The sequence below is a fragment of the Macrobrachium nipponense genome, chromosome 1, assembly GCF_015104395.2.
Source record: "Macrobrachium nipponense isolate FS-2020 chromosome 1, ASM1510439v2, whole genome shotgun sequence".
NCBI classification, from domain to species: domain Eukaryota; kingdom Metazoa; phylum Arthropoda; class Malacostraca; order Decapoda; family Palaemonidae; genus Macrobrachium; species Macrobrachium nipponense.
The window spans coordinates 72378028-72385160 of record NC_087200.1 but is presented as its reverse complement, the minus strand read 5'-3'; the positions used below and the strand labels follow the sequence as shown (position 1 = coordinate 72385160).

The following is a 7133-nucleotide window of genomic DNA, read 5'->3' as shown; positions in this document are numbered from 1 at the left end:
TCTTTTGTAGTAATATATATATATATATATATATATATATATATATATATATATAAACATTTTTAACTGCAAAAGAAAAAGAACAATAAAACAACGCAGTGCACGAGGTACTTCATGCCAATTAGAGTTAGAATATTTTCTTTCGATAGCGTGAGAAAAGTTATGCAGAAAAGCATAATAACATAAAGGTAAAAACCGCATAGTAATAAATTACAAGAACTCAATGAGATCCTGTGACGGAAAAGGATGAAGATGTGCGATGAAATAAGAAGAATAAAAAGGAAGAATAAGGAAATATGAACACCACACTGGCCTCTACAGATGTTTCACTACATTTTCTCTTAGGATATCGCTCAGAGCTTAAGAAATCTCATAATTCATCGTCAGAAAGTGAATTAGAGGAAAACCTTTTATTCGATGAACTTAAGCTTATTTAAGGAAACAATATCTATGGATAATAAATCTCTCATGAAAGTTTGTAATCGAACCAGCCGACATCAAGAATTACCGATATCCAATGTCAGGCAGAAATTTCAGTATCTTTTGCACAATGCAGAAAGATTCAGTGGTATTCACATACCAATTTAAATTCTGATTTGAGATTACATTGTAAAATGATCTTTCGCTCACTAGCAATTCACTGTGAGAAAAAATTGTTACCATTCGTTTCTTCAAAGATTGTTCTGATGTCTACAATTTTTTGACGCAATTACGGAACTCTATTGATCTTCTTTGTTTTTCTTCGTTTTTTGTTGATAGGGTATAAACTACAATTCAGATTGTGGGTTACGATCGAGCTTGTACTGTACTCTTTACCGTTGTACCAAACAGAATTAATTGAGTACAGGGCTAGACCGCTTCTGACCAAAATAGGACAATCTCGCGCATGACGTCACGTGGCTGATCTGACTGAGGTTCAGGTAAAAAAAGGTCATCAGTCAGTATTTGACCAAACCAGAGTGAAGAACAAGGAAACTATCATCCAGTACCTGGCGATTAACAGGGACCTCTCTCACACAAGGTTGTGAAAGAGATAGAGAATGGGTGTGGGCAAACAATTCCCATAGTGACCCTTAAATTATTTGTTTTCTTTGTTTTCTTTTATGGCCAGCTACCCAGACGTCACAAATATACGCAGTAACGATGGGACAGTCTAACCCTGTACTCGATTAATCCTGGTACCAAACTGTGTATGCACTGCCTCTCTGAATAAAAAATACAAATGAGAACGAGAAGAAAAATAGACGGAACTAACTTGCATCGCTCCTTGTGTGGCTTTTAGAATTGTTCTTTTACAAATATTCTAACGAACGAAAGAAACATGAAATTTACCTCAAATCTTCGAATCATATTCCATCCGTGAAATTTAAGACTGAATTTGCGTAAGTGGGCATATCATAAGTGAGTGATATCACCTAAATTCATATTTCCCCGGACAACCAGTAATCAGTTCGATCCAGTCAAGCATTATTGTGTAACAGAAATTTATGAGTTTTTTTTGGGATATATATACACACACATATATATATATATATATATATATATATATATATATATATATATATATATATATATATATATATATAAGCGAATCCCACAGGAAAATAATAGTCAGAAATCCAAGCGCTTTCGTCTTTACTCAGACATTGTCAAGGAGTTAATGAAGTACAATTGGAGAGAAGGGTCTCAGGTACAAAACAAGATCAAGAATACCAGATGGTTAATTGTCAAAAGGGTAAAAATTAAAAGAGATAATCCAGGATTATCTGATATCACACGGTCACAAACCTAACCGAAATTACAAAGTACCTTTACAGTCCAAAACATGTAAAAACTGAATATATTAATTTTTTGGCTTATATTTATCTACAACTTTTTTCATAATGAAAGCATCAAGTTTAAATAAACCAAGACTTAAATTTAGAACATTTCTATTATTTGACTTGATGAAATAAGATTCAATGATATTCCTTTTAACTGTGTCATTACATGGGATTAAGGCTCTTCCTTGACTCCAGTTAATAGGATGGTCTAAATCTCTCATATGTACGAATAATGCATTCGATATTTGCCCAGTTCTCACAGAATTTATATTATATATATATATATATATATATATATATATATATATATATATATATATATATATATATAATATATATATATATATATATATATAGATATGTGTGTGTGTATATATATAAAGAAGCACCCGAGCATGGCCAATAGGCCTAGTGCTTGATTCTTAAATCAGGCCTCTGGTTATTCCTGACTAGATAAAAAGGTCCCGAGAGAGAGAGAGAGAGAGAGAGAGAGAGAGAGAGAGAGAGAGCACAACAGGAGATACTCGAATTAAAATAATGCTCGCCAAGCATATTCACACACCGGATCGTATGGACAAGAATAGTCTCACTTATGCACTGAAAAAAAAAGGTGGAAACCTACGATAATACTTGTTTGATGCGACCCTGAACGCAATTCCACGTGCAAAAATTTGCACAATTGAGGAATTCGATGAAATTATTATCTAACAAGCTGGAAAATATATTTCCTTGATTCTTGAAATAGGCCTAACCATGTAGCCAATGCTAAACGCGCATATAACTTGGATTTTTTTTTACACTAACTTGTCTTATTTATATTTCATTTAATCAGATGCTAAACTTCTCTGTGCTATAACAAAAGAAATCATAATAACTTTCGATATAACGTTATAAAAGTCGAAAGTTAATTTTCAAATTATATTAGGCCAATGCTTATGCACTCGGTTCCTGCTGCCACTCTATGGTGAACACTTGATATCACACAATGAGAGCCGCAGATGATTCTATGGGGAATTTTTTTTTCCATTTAATAAACAATTATTGAACTAACTTTGACCATTCACTGGGGAAATACTTTCTGTGCTTATACAGCTAATCACTGATACGTATTATCAGATAAAGAGGATCACAATAATTGGAATAAAAAATACTAACTGGCAACCCCAAGAGTTTCTAAAGAAGTACGATCAATATTGAGATTTGTCGCTTCACTTCTGGAACTTACTGTACTGTCAATGCTTTAATTGTTTTCATATTATGCATTATATTTTTAAATTTTCTTTATTTTGTTTAATTAGTTTGATTGATTTTTTGTTGTGTAATTGTTTGAATTAATTTGTATTTAATTAAATTTCATTTCAAATTCAATTATTGCTTTATATTTTAATTTAATTATTTTTCTTGATAAACTTTGATTTAATTTTGTTTAATAATTAAATCAAGAATTAAGTAAAATTTTGTTTTCAAGTAATAACAATTTCCCTGAGATTGTGAATTTCACTTATAAATTTTGAATTTAGAAATGAAACTTTGTATTTAAAATTTTTGTGAGTTTCATTAATTACCAGTATAATATAATATAGATTTAATTTTTGTTGGGTAGAAATTGAGAGTGGTAATTGTGCTGTTTCCCTCAAATGAATCAGAACCAGGGAAATACTTAGATTTGAAATTAGTGAAGGAGTGATGCCCTTTAATTAAAATGACCTCACATCTATTTTAATGAACTTAGACTGATTGTTTTCTTGGCGGTTCAGTTTTCTATAAAGGATCACTGTCACCTTTAGAGTATTCAGTCGTTTAGTATTTGTGATGAAGGGTCAGGTGTCTGGCTGTAGTGAGGTAAGCAATAACCAAGTACTTGATCAAACTGTGCCCCAAGTAAAAAAAGGTGTCCCAGAACGTAAAAGGGTCTCTTGCGCTAACAAGTACAAATGGTAAGTGTAGTAACCAGATACTTGGCAATTTGGGTTAACAAATATTAACGGTGTCCAGACCCAGATACACTTTGGCCACTTCGTCCCAATATATATATATATATATATATATATATATATATATATATATATATATTATATATATATATATATATATATACATATATATAATATATATATGAAGACGATTATTCTCAGAATGATTCACCGAATTCAGTTTATGCAAATGTCCATTATATTGTCCATGAAGCCCCCAAAAATGATAAGGATACCTACATAAGCGAAGTTATGTGCACCGACAAGACATCCAAATTACGAAGAGAGAGAGAAAGGTTGCTGGCGCCTAGGTTTAAGGAATATTGGGGAAGTGGAAGGAAACGGTAAGAGTTATATTGGGAAAAATAGTAAAAGATATGACTTGAGTGGAAGATATTTGTCACTGGCTCATTACAAGATTCCAGTGTATATTAGTAACCCTCAGAGATGATTCAAATGTCACCCACTTCCCAGAGCCGAAGACTCACCGTTCGTTCACTGACGTCAAAGGGTTCGTGAACTTTCACTTTCTCGGTTTAAATCGGATTTGCTAAACCCCCAACTCTTCCTGCTCGAAATCACCGCTTCAAAGAGAAGCAGAACATTGTATTTATTATCTCTTATATAAAAAAATTAATGGTTTTTATTATCACTTATAAAAAAAATGAAGGAAGTTAGAAACTTTTCGAAAAATTCCAACCGTCTGACTTTTATTTCCGTCTCTTTTGTAAGCAACAAAGAAATGAATCGAATCAGAAGCGTTTCCTCACTGATTTAACTCTGTTTTTTTTTTTTTAAGTTAAACGAAGGTAAAACTAATTAGAAAATTATATTCACCTGACTTGTTTTCCCTTCCTATATAATCCAGACATAAAAGGTAATAGAAAAACTAACGTTTTCAAATGAATTATCGGTGTCCAAAATGCGTCGCTAACATCGTTTATCTCAGTTTTCGCTACACTTTCGTTCAAGACCGCCATCCTCCACGCAGCCTTCTCCCCCTAACCCCCTTCCCCCGCCTCAAAAAAAAAAAAAAAAAAAAAAAAAAAAAAAAAAAAAAAAAAATCCAAACAAAAGGTGCACTTTCAACTCACGCCACGACCGTCCGTCCCGCGATTAGCGGGAAACCTGTGTTTCGGGCTCAGAGATTTCCTTCTGTCATCCTGGAAAAGGCAATTCTCGGCCACAGGCGTCCGCCGACTTCCAGTTCCCTGCGCCTTCTCTCGGCGAGAGTGTAACGAACACACTACTCGACCTTGAAGGAGAAAGGGTCCCTCCCAAGAAATACTTTTACCGCGGCTGAGGTGGTGTATATAAAAGCCGACTCCACCCGGGACCCTTCATCTTATTTACTCTGTTCACTCGAGCTTAGTCTACTACTCTTCCGTGAGGCGCAACTCGTCGAGGCCTGAACAATGTAATTTCTGAATTGGTTTCCAACTGATTTGTGGAAATGGATCTTAGCCGAGATGCATTTTGTATACTGTGCTCTTTAAATCAAAATTTAAGTTGCAAATTGAAAATGTTTAAATTGTAAATTTTCAGTATAACATTTCGGAAATTGCAAATAGAAAATTGCGGAAATTATAAATAGACATTTTTCTTTTAAATCATCATAGCGTTTTCTCTCTGTACAATGTTCTGATTGTATCATTTACTCATCAAGAAGCGAGAAAAACTTTATCCCAAAGTGTTTTATCTTATTCTACTTTCTGTTTTTCCAGAATCATGATGATCACCACGACGCTCAGCCCTCTCGTCTCTGGAATCCAGGACAGCATCAGGGATGTTGACCTTAGGAGTTTCACCCCGCCCTTTGACCTCTTGTCCTTGAACTTAAAGACAGTCAGCTGGTTGGCCCTTGCAGCGATAGCTCTGTTTTACCTGTTCAGTGCCTTCGGTAAATACCTCGTTCCGGTCGCAAGAAGCTTAGCTGTCAACACTGCCGACGCCTGGGAGAACAACGTCCTCGGGCTGAACGAAATTGGAAGGAGCAGGTATGTTGATCCCTGAGGTCCTTCGTTGGGATGCAGTAGTATGTCAGTTGCGCATAGATATCACCAATGTTTGATCTCGCAAAGTGATGTGCAAGTGTTCATAAGTACCGCTACATACACGTACACACGCAGACAGACGCACACACGTATATAAATATACATATATATATATATATATATATATATATATATATATATATATATATATATATATATATATATATATATCCTTAAATCCACGTTAGAAAGTGTTCCTTCGTGCTACATTGGATAGGGAATTATATGTAAAATATATATATATATAATATATATATATATATATATATATATATATTATAGTATATATATATATATATATATATATATATATATATATATATATATATATATATATATATATTATATATATATATATATATATATATATATATATATATGTGTGTGTGTGTGTGTGTGTGTGTGTGAGTGGATGTGTTTATTTGCATGCGTGTGCATATATTTCAGGAAAAGCTTTCCTTTCAATCTAAACAATCATTTTAAACTGTGCTTGCATTTACAGTGAATTATATTACTTACATTAAAATAACAGCAAGAACCCACCGTTAACTTATCTATTTCTTTCTTTGAAGCCCCTCGCTGCAACCATACTCCGAAATCCTGGATACCCTGGCAAAAGCCGTGAAGAAATGGGAAGATCCACAAGTGAGCGAATCCAGCAACGGAATTAATAAAAACCAGTGAAGCTGCAAATATATTGACGTAATTGTCAGAGTGCCATGAAGGCCTCGTCCAGTAAGACAAATTGTCCTTTTTTTGTCGCTATTTATTAGTTGTTTTTCCTTTTTTGTTGTGTTAAGTCCTACCATACGCTCAATAAATATTGTTATTTTGGTGTACGTTATTTAGTGTTTACGTAACCCAAGATTGCAACAGTCTTTTAAATAAGGCTAAAAACAGACCACGACCAATACTCATCTTGTTAGCCTGACCCTCAGTATTTTGAATTAATGTTCTCAAATCAAACAATTATAAGGTTAATGAACACACAAATAAAATACTAAACAATTATCATAATATACATTTGACTTAAGGATTCTTAGGGGACAAATGTGAAAGTGAAATTTTCCCGTAATTATGATTTTGCCTCCGTTATGAAAATCTCTGTAAGAAAACGAGGTAAAATGATTATTACTTAGGTAAAGTAATGTCTTCAAAACTAAGATTAAATACCCAAGTGAATGTTCTCAAACAGAATTCCGGAAAAGTTTTATAATAATATAATAATGATAATAATAATAATAATATATTACTATATTGAGTGTTATGTCTGTCCGTCCGTC

At 33.4% G+C, this 7133-nt stretch overlaps 1 long non-coding RNA gene across 1 annotated transcript; it reads left to right on the top strand.

The window, feature by feature from the left end:
• Positions 1 to 5130: 5130 nt before the first annotated feature.
• On the top strand, positions 5131 to 6694 carry LOC135220204 (uncharacterized). The gene is made up of 3 exons (XR_010315605.1): positions 5131 to 5213; positions 5521 to 5793; positions 6423 to 6694. It is a non-coding gene; the product is annotated as an uncharacterized LOC135220204 (long non-coding RNA).
• Positions 6695 to 7133: the final 439 nt, after the last annotated feature.